This window comes from Mizuhopecten yessoensis, unplaced genomic scaffold, assembly GCF_002113885.1.
Source record: "Mizuhopecten yessoensis strain PY_sf001 unplaced genomic scaffold, ASM211388v2 scaffold10479, whole genome shotgun sequence".
Lineage (NCBI taxonomy): Eukaryota > Metazoa > Mollusca > Bivalvia > Pectinida > Pectinidae > Mizuhopecten > Mizuhopecten yessoensis.
Window position 1 is genome coordinate 1,625,538 of NW_018408567.1, and position 13,877 is coordinate 1,639,414.

Sequence of the window (13,877 nt, forward strand, 5' to 3'; positions counted from 1 at the left end):
GGGGGGCGGGGGGGGTGTATTACACTGTCGTTATGGCGTCATGTTAACAATAGCATATCACGGAAGATTTCTGCGATTTGCTGGAAATTATGACGTTTGTATTTCGTGAAATTACCACTGGTATGTGATGTGGGAAGAAAAATATTCATTCCATCACTTTAGGAGTAAGACAGACACATCTGAACCTATGGGGTCAGATTCCTAAACGTTTGGCGCTCGGCAAAGCCTCGGGCTAGACATTTAAAAATCTTACCTCTTTGCTTGAGTTTTTTCTGTCTAACTCGGATGTGACGGAAAATTATAATAACCACTTATCAGTGACGTGATCAATTACAATCTGCGCAAAAGGTTATATATGTTTTTTTTTTCCTTTTCGATAGTTAATCTGCCTTTTATGCTTTGTTAATTTGGAGTTGGCTTTTTCATAAGAGCAGGATATCGTGTATATACAATATTACTATTATGACACACAAGGTAACTATATATATGTACTCTGTGACGTCTCTCAGTGTCTTAATGCAGACACAGACGTAGACGCGTGGCAATCCGTTGTCCGAGACACAAGGACGCGTGTCCGTTTACTATCTTATCTGTTAACACAACTGTCGATATTCTTTATTTTGGAAGTTATGCAAATGTCAAACTTAAGAATGTATATCATTTTTTTACCTTCAAAACACACACATATCAAAATGTGATACTGCTATCTACGAAAATGGATCCATTCATTAATCATAACGACATTCCAGTATCGTTGTATCGAATAATGATGATTCAATCTCTGTGAATAAACTATTGATGAACATAAATTATGGCTCTTATAAACATTTTCTGTCGACAATGTATGTAGATAAACCTCATATAGTCTGCTCATTGCATTACTTTTACTGACTAAAGGGGCAGAGACTGTCAGCCATTTTGAACAACCCTCTCGCAACACGCTTCATATTCAATAGTGAATACTGTTGTTGTAGAAGAAATGCAATCACAAAAAGGAAAAAAACAGAGGTTACACAAAACTTTCTTGGGAAATATCAAGACAAAAAACATGTTGTTTCTTTAAAAAGTACACAATGATTAATGAGCAAAGGAACTCATAATTGTTTTTGAAAAAGTGACTTTGTCAATGATTTCTTCTACCCTTCACTGGTGTGTCTCCCTGTGTAGCCGGGAAAGATCAGCTTGTCACCCCCTAGGGGGAGATAGCCTCATGCCGATTAGCACGTGTTCAATTGTGACGTCATTAAAATGCGTCATCAGTAATTGTGACGTTATCAAAAGTGAATGACGATATGCATACCCCACATGTGTTTGTTTTACAAACATGGCAGACTACTGTCGGTGGAGCTGTGACTGAAATAATAGGATGGGAGAAAAATAATCATCCCCTACCTTGAGGGTGTAACAGAGAAATCTCCAACCCTCGGGAGAGCCTCGGGTTAGACAACCAAAAAGAATCACCCCTCGGGTAGAAGATTTCTCTGTCACACCCTCAAGATAGAGGAAGATTCTATTAATCATGAGGTTTATGAGAATAATGACAGAAGTCGATATTTATAAGTGCAAGGAAATAAAATGTTTGCCAATTACATTGGCGATCATAAAACATTCTCGTAAATTTTTCAACTTACATGTGTTGAAACCCTCTAGTGTAAGTTTTTCTATCAGCATCTATCACGGAAACTATATATGCCCAGCAAGTCAATTTCTTAGCGTATACATCGTAGGTAAGAGGAGCATAAATGTTACTATCAAGAAGGAGAAAACAGTTCACAACTAACTATTTGCATCACTTTTCGCCTTCCTAGGAAAAGGAAACAGTCATTATTAGAGAACAAAGAGGTTCCTTCAGTTAAGTTTGAGGTATGGAAGTTCACAAATTGGAAAAGTCATATGTTCAAATGATATAAATATTTTTGAGGAATTGAATGTCAGGATTGATTAAAAGATATTTTTGAGTTCTACAAAATCTGCATTCTATTTCTTCAACATCTTGAGTATAAAGTATCGCCATACGACTGTAACCCTGATTTAATGGTACAATAAGATGTTAGGATAACGACCTGTTTGAATGAACTAGCCACCCATGCAGGTCGGGGATCGAGAAAAGAATACACCTGCTGTTACCCACTACATGTATCGTAAGAGGCGACAAATGTGGAATCCCCCCTCCCCCTCCTGCAGTATTTGGGACTATTCATTTATCATTTATTTCGTAACGGCTTGTTTGCACTACCTCATTTTTTGCTTAAATGTTAAATGTTCGCCAAGGTTAGAAAGCAATGGTCTGTCCCAAAGCCGGGGCATGCCAAAGTCCTTAAAAATGGTAGTTGTCATTCCCTGCTTAACGTTCAGCATTAAGGGTAATGACAACAACTGGTTCACCCGTTGTCAGTATAACGTGACCGGGCGGAATGTTTTGCTGCTGGGTGCCTTCGTCTTTTCAGTGAGATAGCACTATACAGTCTGCATGAGATCCGCACTATCACAAGGAGGAGGGTACACCAGCATACCTTGTCTCCAGCACACAAACACGCATGTACGTTTTCACAACACATATGAAGGCATGTCCCTAAATGACCTAAGCTGTTAAAAGCACGTTAAACTAAATAAAACCAAACCAAACATGAAAGAACTGGCGATTAATTACAATGTTCTTAAGAGTTTCTCAGAATTGGAATCCAATACGTACAAAAGAACAAGTTCCATATGTAAAATGCAAATGTATATGTGGGATTTCCTTTATTTTCAAACAGACTTTGTAATATTTATTAATTGTTAGGGTCTCGTATGGAGATTCGTTAATTACATATACATAGATACAAACTATTCAAAGTTGTTTTACGTTGCTAACGCCCTTTTTGTTAAGATAACTGTTTTTATGAGCAAACGCATTCATGCGGGACTATGAATTCTCTCTCCCCAGTTTAATACGGATTTGGCACTGTTAGATGTGTATTGTCAGTACGTGTCAGTGCTTTATAAGCTAGGTGATGATGGGACGACCACTTACCCATCCTTAGCTTCATCAGATACCGTGAATAGTAAACAGCAAATTGATTTAATAAACGATTTATCATACCAACAAACTCGGTAAAATGACCCACCATTCATCATGTGAGAACCCATATCTTTTAAAACGATTGGATAGTATAAGCGAACGTTCTTACTCTATTTATCTGAAAATAACATTTGCGATATTTTAACGCCGATAGCTTCGTTCTCATACAGATGTACAAGCTTCGGCGAGTGGATTGTATGTGGTGATATATATATAGATATTAGATAGAAAAGCAATACTACACATATATTTTCAAAAGTGGAACATGTATTGCTTTTATTACACACATATACATGTTCTTGATGTGAAGATTATGTTTTCTGCAAAACATTAGTCATAATAAACTCGTAGTGATCTCCGCGATAACCTGAACAACAATGGGGAACAAAATTATGTTAAGGACGGAATGATGACGTCACGTTACCATACCTTGATATGCTGTTTGAAATTTCCGAACCCATTTTTGTTTCAATTTGCTCATTTGGATTACTATCGAGTTCCAGTCAAAAAAGAGTTTAAAATACTGAAAAAATACAACATCTTGTATTTTCACTGTCACGAAATACAGGATCTTGTATTGCGTGGCCTTAATACTGGATTTATCATAATAGATTCCTAAGGTATGTAATAAAAATCACAAACAACCGAGTTGGATGTTGGTTTTTTCCTAGTAAACCATACACATCCATCTATAAAAGTGACGTCATCACAAGAAGGAATCATTTTTTTTGTGAAGTGCAGAATACAATGGACCACATGATGCAGTAGATAGGATTCGAATTCACATTTGATTCCTAGTAATACTATTATGTACAGCTATAACCGATGGCAATGTTTTTGTTCATCCTTCTGCGTTTTTCTTTGTATGTTTTTTTGTTTATACATTGATATCGCTAGCTTCTGAAGAAAATATTATTGCCAGATTGTAGGATTACGTGATAACATCAAAATTTTTTGACAAATCTGTAATATCTTATATAGACGTTATCGAAAGAACGTTTTGTCACTGGTACCAATAATAGTCCACATGTCACTCTGGGTCGATAGAGGGACTGAAGGGGAGAGACGCGGATTCAACAAAATCATCCTGTTCTATCAAGTAAATTGGTTTGTCTAATCAAACATTCTCTGTTTGCACTGGTAAAATTCAGTTGAGCCCATGAATTACATCTACTTTGAAGTGGATGTAATGTTTATTATAGTAAGCAGGGTGTCAAAATTCGCCTTTATGAAAATATGGTCTTTTTTCACACCTGACGAAAGGATTGAAGATAAAACTATGGTAGCTATTTCCATTGATAGAGTATACATTTCTCGTTACAGAGTAAATATTTCGTGTTATGGATTACAAATATAAAATGAATCAATCTCACATTTAGTGTGTGGTTTTTAAAAATTTATTTCTTAATAAACATTTTTATCACATAATGTACTGTGTTATCCAGTCACTAGACCCATGTCATATTTGTTTGCGTATTAACCAATGTAATATGACCCATCAGCGCTGTGATTGGTTATATGTTTCAATTGTGACGTCACGCCTAGGACAAGTACATGACGTCACAGACTTACGCACTGGAGTCAAAATGGCGGCTTTTTACATTTCAAGGTTGCATGAAAATTGTCGTTTTACACGAATAAATGCCACAAATCTTGATTATGCAATAAAAAGGATCTTACACTCGTTTTCATTTCTTCGCCAGAGGCTCGCTAAATTCAAAAATTCTTAGACTCGTTTTATAAATCTCATATGAAATGAAAACTCATGTAAGATCCTATATATAATATCTTACATACATGTTATCATAATGTTTAATACATTATCATGAACGGAGTGGCAATGACTCAGCATGACGTGAACTGTTTAAATCCAATACATGTATACTCTCTTCTAACAAAGTATTTGTTTAATATGATCAACTGTTTTTGTGTCTCCTCAGTTCCTTTTGCTGCCTTTTTCTATCGGTTTTTGTTTTAGCACATTTCGTTTGTCTTTTACCTTAAATTCTATATTAAAATAATCACACACATTTGCGCAACGAATGTAAAAATCAACATTTATTTATGTGTAATTTTGGAAACACCACATTACTCTTTTCTCCCCTGCTACAGCCTCTTATCATAACACATGGCGAATTGTCAAACCGAATTTATTGGTCATTTATCTTATTTTTCTCATACTGCGCATTAATGTAAATACACTCTTAACAAAAATACTAAAATCACAAAACGTGTTGAATATGACTTTATGATAAACAGAAGCCCCTAATTGATGCTTAACAATTATATCTGGTAAAACGATCTCAAATCTATCTCCTCGTGACGCAGATGTATCGACAGCTATGATTGGTCGATATATAGAATTGTACAGATTTATTAATATTTGTCTCTTGTTAGTGTTTGATAAATCAAGCGGATAGATGTTGTCTGTCTGTTCCACTGCACCCTACAACGATTACCATCTTAATTAGCTCAGTCACGCGGAGTGTCAATACACATAAATATTACAAAACAACAGGTATTGTCGCCAGCACAATGCACGATAAAAGTACACAGAGGAGAAAAATAATCCCATACACATGGTCTACACAATTTGTCCAATAGTATTGACTTATGGATGAAAACAGTTTATACAGCACCCTTAACATGGAAGCGATTTGTAAGCAGATGTGTCGGCAGCAGTTTCTTGAAGAAGGATGTTTTGCTATGAGTACTGTGTAATTTTAAAACAAATAAGTCGATATGTTGTTATGGCTTATTATGTCATGCCATAGGAAATACATAATACTCGATAAGACTGGGTTTAGTAGATTTGCATCCATGGGAAATTAAAAATAAAGGACTCAATGAAAGAAGAAAAATAGTTTTACAATTATATTGAATACTATAGTATAACATTAACACTCAGATGAACAACTTTCACTTGTAACGTCATCTACTAAAAAATACTTTATTTTCGTGTGTACTTTTTTTCGCAAACTATGGTTGCAGGGTTTACTTACGAAAACTTGAATTTGCCATTAAGAAGGGGCTATTGCAATATTTATGGTGACAATGTATGGAATAGATATTCGTGAAAGATTTAATTTCGCGAAGACGTTTCCTTGCTAATAAGCACGAAAATTAATCTTGCGCGAAAATAAATTGGTTTACAGTATACACAATCAATTTGTTGAAAGGTATCATTTATCATAGTTCTTTTTACTGTGCACGTAGAGCCACAATAAACTTGTACCGTCATGATGTAGACTCTTTCTGACTTTATGTATAGTAATCTAATGTCTATATCACAGCTGAAAATCATCGAAATTGCATTTCGAAGTGTATCAAAACGTTGATATATAAACATTTCTAAGTAGTATTTCGGCAAGTATTCCATCTTTGAGTGTCATTAGAAAACGATAACGACGTTGTGTTTCGCACAAATGAACGACTAGTATTCAACAATATGTGAACGGAAAACACTTCGATCGACATATACGTAAAGTGCATAATCAATAAAGATGTTTAATACAATAAGTATACTAATACTCGGTAGCATGCCTATTGCGTATTTCTTAAGAATTATCTCAATGTAAGGAAAATTTGACATGAAGATTTAAACTAACACTAGTGAAAGCAATTAAGTTAAGTGAAAGCAATACTGATAACAATGTTGTGGTTAGATAAGAAATCAGACCATTTTCATGTTATTGTCAATAGAGAGCAACTGATTAGGTATGATGTATTTGTTGTACTATAAACACCTGAGGTGTAAATGATGACTATTCGTGACCAAGGGGAGCTAGCCTATAAAAGGTACGTGAATAATCATATAAAAACGTACAATGTAATACAACATTATTTCTTAAATAACCGAACAAAAACACGAACAATGACACTATTATCCCTAAAGATAGATAAATTATGACAAATAGAGCCAAGAAAAACCGTTTGAAAAACCACGTTTAAAATTATATTTCCCATAGTATTAATTCATTTCAGTAAATGGCTCCATAAAAAAGTATATGAAAAAGAGTACTTCATGATGTTAAAGTCCCTATATAAAACCCCTATTTCAATGATAGTTCAAAATGAATCATTTGTCATTTTCACACCTCGATTTGATTTAATTTAAACAGGTTTAACTGACAAAACATTTGTACTTTCATTATCTATAAGTCTATTCTTGGTGAACGAGGTTGCGTGATCCCATTACGTTGCCAGATTTTGATTGACGTATCACCTGAATAACCCATTAATTATCACATGTGCTCGATTACACATTTACAGTACTAATCTTTATGAAATTAATTTCTTTCGGAGTTTAGGCCTGAACAGATTTCTTTTCAGAAAAGATAAATACTTGTATGCAATTAATATATTTGTTCAAAAAGAAAATGTGAATGTGAAGATTGATGACAAGTTAAGAACGATAATTTAACCGTTTAAAAGTTTATTCGTTCCTATATGATGGTTACATTGCCTGCTAATTGCGTGTTCATTCAAGACAATTTACTAAAAAACATATGGATGGGTCGTTGCGATATCATTGTATGTATACATCCTGTTCGATATTTTTACACTCCCATTTCTTTATAAATGAACGAAAGCTATATTTGCTCATTCTTAGTACCATGATTATAGTCGTATGACACTGAATACTCCAGAAATGGAATAAATGGAACTTTCACTATTTTTGATTAATGTTTAACCGTACTTCTCCGTACCTCATATTAAACTGAAAGAACGCTTTCATTTCGTTTTGTTTTTGTTTACTAACTTTGTTTGTGAGAGGGTTTTTTTCCAAGAAAAACAAAAGGATATTTGTGGACTATTTTGGAGTATATTTTTTGAAAAATATCACTAAGGAAAGGATAAAACACACGGAGATGGAAATATGAGAATGATTGATTTCCTGGTTAACATTATCTTCGCTGAATTCGATGACAAGATTGTTAAGAAAAGTATTGGCAGAATCTATCCACGATGTGTTGTCTTGAAATAAAAAGTAATTGATTGACCATGTTGCTTGTGTATACCCCTCTACTTGAAAACACAAGGACGCTACAAATCCTTTTACATCAGTCCCTTTCCTTGATCTTTACTTACACCAAGACCAAACGAGACGGCTTTTATGTACTTCTAAGCTTTATGAGACACGTTACTCTTTCGATTTTCCTTTCACGAACTTTCACTTTCTTGATAGAAGCATCCCTAATTTTCACATATAAATTGTACATATCGCAGTTGGATTGAGACCCGCTGTGAAAATTACGATTTCAATAAGAATATTGGAGGCAAACTGACAATATAGTGTTTGATAGATACAGGTTAATCACGTTTAATGGTCACCACTATGATCTCATTTGGTAAGTATTCTGTTTCCTTGTGCTATATGAATTTTCATGTTTTCAATTATTCTAATTTGTATGTCTTAAGGATTCTTCTCACTAATACAACTCTAAGCTTATGAACGTGATTTTTTTCAATCCAATATTTGTCTTGAATTTAATTATGTCTACAGCATTACGCCTCATTACAAAAGTAACAAAAAGATATATTCCTTTCATCAGAAGTAATAATTCAGTCTCCCTTACTTCGAGAGTATGCATGTTGTAATTGAATTCATTATTCTGAAAATATGGTACGTATTTGGATTCTTTTGAATAGATGCATTCTGTTTAGGAATAAACTACTATTGATAAACAAGGGTGTTCTACATGATAGTCTAACTTTCCAAAATCGACAAGTGTCCACAGACTTGTTTAACCCAGTTTACGTCGTCCAACATCTCACTCATCGTCGCGGATAGTATTATGCATTAACAAACAACTGCATTTGAGCTATATTTCGCGATATCAGGTGATGATGACTGGTTTCTTGCTGACTTTCAAAAGAATTTCACGGGTGTGGAAGATTAAGAAAACGAATTTGTCAATATTTTTGCACGAGCATGATATTCAAAAACAAACTTGCAAAACGGGTGAAATATATTGTAAGTTAAAAAAAAAAAATTCAGGGAAGCTCAATTTATTTTTTGCATTATTATCATAAGAGATAGAAAGGAAAGAGGTAGAAAATTATTTTCTAGCCATCCGTGTCCGGTCATTGAAAGAGTAATAGAATATTTCACCCCCTTGGGGGATGAGATAGGAGAATCTCAACCCGAGGGGAAAGATTCTTAAGTTGCCAAACACGAGGGGTGAATGATTCTTTTTCTCTTACTCTTTTTCTCTTACTCTGTTCTCCCATTGTGTATCATACACACAATGTAATGATACGTTACATGCTAAATTCAGGGTTGACGTGACGTTGATGGGTTGTTGACGTGACGTCATTGTATTGTTGAAGTGACGTCATGTCATTGTTATGAATAGGGGAACCCCCCGTCTCAACCCTAGGCTGAGACAAGGAAAAATCTCACACCGGTAAAAGTGCGGATACACCTGTCCAGGGTAAGAGAAGAACAAAACCCACACATAAGTGGTTGCATCTTTAAATATTTGTAATAGATACAGTTTGCCAAAAATTAACGCAGCATATAACTGTTTCGTCATTCTAGGACTCATCGAGGATGATGGGCCAACTTGTTGTAAGTGAGAAACAGAAGGAGGCGTGTTTAAAACCCTTTTATTTATAAATGTCAACAATGCCCATTCTAGTTCATCGCCACATGATATAAAACAGTAACTACGAACATACATTGTTGTTTTGATATGAAGAATGCATGCTTGATAAATGTATTATCATATTAACTATTTAGTTTTATAATGTAAATAGATAAACCCGGAGTATAATTCATCAATTTAGTGTTAAAAATAAAGACTAAGTTTGTTTTAAACACAAACAGGAAAACAGGAATTGAAGACGAAAACTAAATAGATCAATGATTAATATTGATTTATTAATACTTTTATTTTAAAAAACAACCATTGGCGTTGATGGCATATTTTGTTGAAAACGCTGATTTTCATTAAAAAATGTCTTATAACTATGTCCCTTTTTTCACTATATTACAACATATCAAATAGTTATTCATATCTAGCATCAGTCTCCTTCCTATGAACATTGTTTGTAAGTTATTGCATTCTTCTTAATGCTTTACTTAATTTTCATAGTTGTTATATCAATATATTGTTCGGTTTTTTCTTTTCATGATTATTTGCGTCCGTTGAAATGGACGCAGATATCGCCCTAAGCCGATTTATAAAGGCTTTAACCTCAATCATTGATAGCTCTCTAGATATAAATTCATATCATTCACAATATGAAATGATTTAAGGTGATATTTTATGGATTGGTAACACTGCATTCAAAATTTGCCTTGGTTGTTGTTGGTCTAATTTGTATCCCCATTATATTCAAATGGATTCGTGTGACACTTTGCTATTGTTAAGTTGGGTTATCGAGGTAAAATCTAAAGCGTCGATTTTCATTGTTAGGTCAGGATACTATTTCTAAATCACGAGTTTATAATTAGCCTTTTAGGTCAATGTCGCAAGGAAGGAGCTAAAAATACACGTGTTTGTGTTATCATATTAGAATGATTAAACTGATAACAACTTGTTTGAATGTATGCGCCTGTTCCATATACCCATTAGTTTGATGATCAATCTTATACACATTTAATAAAAAGTGCATTAATATAGAAAATGCCATTACAATCTTTAGTGATAACCGGATAGACACGTCACTGTACTGTAACTGCAATTCCACGTGATCTAAACGCGCGGCCTTCTCTTCGGAGTTAATGAGTGCGCTCACATCTGTCTAACAATCTTATTGTCGTCCTAGCACAATTACTGCTGTTACCGAGTACAATATTCTGTGTGACAAGATTTCAAGGATAGTCGGTAATTCTGGTTAATGGATTCTTAAATCAGTGTCGTTATGTTACTAATATCAATTTAATAAAAATGAATGTCATTATTTCTGTGATGTTTTTTTCTTATTTATCAGAACTGTGGTTTTCATTGTAAGAGTGTTTTTTTAAGTGCATTTTGACACTCATATTTTGGAATGCTATAGTTGTGACTGCAGAAATGATAAGGAAGTTCTCTATGTATAATCACACGTTACTTACATTAAAAACACAATTAGATAATATAAATATGTTACTGGCATTGGAAGCATAAATAAAAAAATACTAATACTTTTCTAGCATTAAAGGCATATCTATGATATATATCAACCATTGTAGCACTTAAAAATGATTTGAAAACTCAAGTGAACATGTAAATAAAGACACTGTTTATGACCAGTAATATGTTATAATCACGTGATCTACCGTTTAGCCCTGTATGTCCTTACTGTGTCGAAGGACTATTAAGATTACCATGTGGTCCTTTTAATATTGTTAAATATTCCTTTCCCAGCGTCAATCACTACAGCATTCTACGTTTGTGTTGTCAAACATTCAGTTACCTCCCCTTAATTTCGCTTTGAATACACTGTATATATAACTGTAGTTTGGTTGGGATAAGGATCTACATCTGCTAGGGTAGTTCAGTTGGTTAGAACGAGCTCTGGCCCTGTTGCATATTAACTTACAGAATACTGTCGTTTATTTATCTATTCATCTTTTTATATCAGCTTTGTTTTTTTTGATTTTCACAAAAGTCCCGCAAGATACGGTATTGATCAGAAATGATCTTTCAAAGTTATCGGCATTTTGAACAAAGAGTTCCCAAGTCATAGCTACATTTTATGGCAGCTGTACGGGGATCTTTAATGGGCTTAAGTCTTAACCAGTCATAAAAATGCTACAACAATGCTGTTTCTTACCTATCTATTTCAAACTGGAATGTATTTAGGTAGTTCATACAATTGCTATGTACTGTATAAGATATCGTATTTCGTACTGTATGTGAAGTATTTTAGACTGTATATCTCTTCAGTATATCTCAGTATATAATCATATTGTATTGTATTACATACTGTATACAGAGAAATTAATACAGCATAGATAATAAATGGTGTAAAGTATTGCATTAAGTACAAAAGGTACCTTAGCTAGTGCAAACTTTGAATTCTGTACGCAGAATATTTTGGCGATAGTATTAATGTTGCTTTTTTCTCTTAACCATGTGTCCGGAAACTGAGCATGACTGTGGACATTCTTACATAATATTACAGACCCAAACTTTCAAAACTGCTATTCAACATTTGGTTGATTTGATTTTTTTTCAAATTCTATACGAAAATAATAATTGCCCTTTCATAGCTTTCTTCAGAACTTGATTGACCTCACATTCCATCTTATAGCTATTTATTTGATATTAATTCTAACACTTATCTTTTACTTACATTTTTGTGGAAACGATTGTTAGAGACTGACTCACATATGAGCTATGTACAATGAAGCTTGTATTGGTTTCCAAGGAGTATTCTTGCGAAAGCTTCAGTCATACTCTTCTTACCCGGAGAGATGTTGGTACATCTGATAGGATAATTACACCATAACACTCTGGTTTTAGAGAAAACATTGAAAGGGCTTAAAAAAATCGACCAGATATATTGAATATTTACACGATGAATATACGGAATACCTTGTTCAAAACACAGATAAAATGTTCTCTTATGACAGGGTAATTATAAAAGAATGTATTTGAAACTTTGTACATTTATAAAATGTCGGTTATCTTTAGGAATGCCTTTTTCAGTGTTTTTCTTCTTTAAAACAAAACGAAAACAAAGAAAAGACTACCTTAGAAAGCATGGTAATGATGTTGTTATTCTACCTGGCTCTACACCGTAGATCATAAAGGGTATATGATATGCTCTCAGCGTGATATCGATATGGTGCATGCACAACGTCCGACTCATACAGAACACGCGTGACCAATGGCAAGATAACCAGCGTGTCATCAATGGCGGAAGATCGTGTTGACAAGTTTGTTTTAGGTGAAAGGATGTCTGCTCGAGTCAACACTCTAATTTACGACTTTGCTTTCTCAATACTTTATGAACAATAGTTAATGGCGTACGTTAGACGCCTTTCGCGTGGATGCTAGGCGTTTGTAATAGACGGAACAGTGACTGGAAAAAAAACTTCCGGATATTGCTGGTTTTTAAGCACGTGGCTGTATATTGTCCGTACCAACATTGTCTATTGTATAACCAGTGAACACGCGTACTTGTTAGTTGTAGGTGTTGAATGTTTGCAAGGATGGCGAGAATTGCCACGCTTTCTTTATTTTGTTGAGTTCGAGTTGTCAATTATTTGTGCGTTTATTTCACCAATAAATTCTTCTGACAGAAATTAATTGACATATCTATAAAATGATCATTGTTTGCTTAAATCATAAACCAAATAACCATGGCGTCGTGTAGCAATGGCATATTTTAAGTCTTTGTCAGTTATATAGTGATGCCAGGGAGCAATGTTCGAGTTAGAGAGAGCATTTTAGAGATGTGGTATAGTAAGTGTTTAATCAAAGTCTTGCAGAAATGTCGTATAGGTAGGGTTTCAATCAGGTCCTGCTTTGATGACGTATGGGTAGGGTTTAAACAAGGTCTTGCTGAGATGTCGTATATGTAAGGTTACCACCAGGTCTTGCTGAGATGTCGTATAGGTAGGGTTTCAATTAGGTCTTGCTGTGATGACGTATGGGTAGGGTTTCTACTAGGGCTTGATGAGATGTCGTATATGTAGGGTTACCACCAGGTCTTGCTGAGATGTCGTATATGTTGGGTTACCACCAGGTCTTGCTGAGATGTCGTATAGGTAGGGTTTCTACTAGGTCTTGATGAGATGTCGCATAGGTAGGGTTTCTACTAGGACTTGATGAGATGTCGTATAGGTAGGGTTTCAATCAGGTCTTGCTGAGATGTC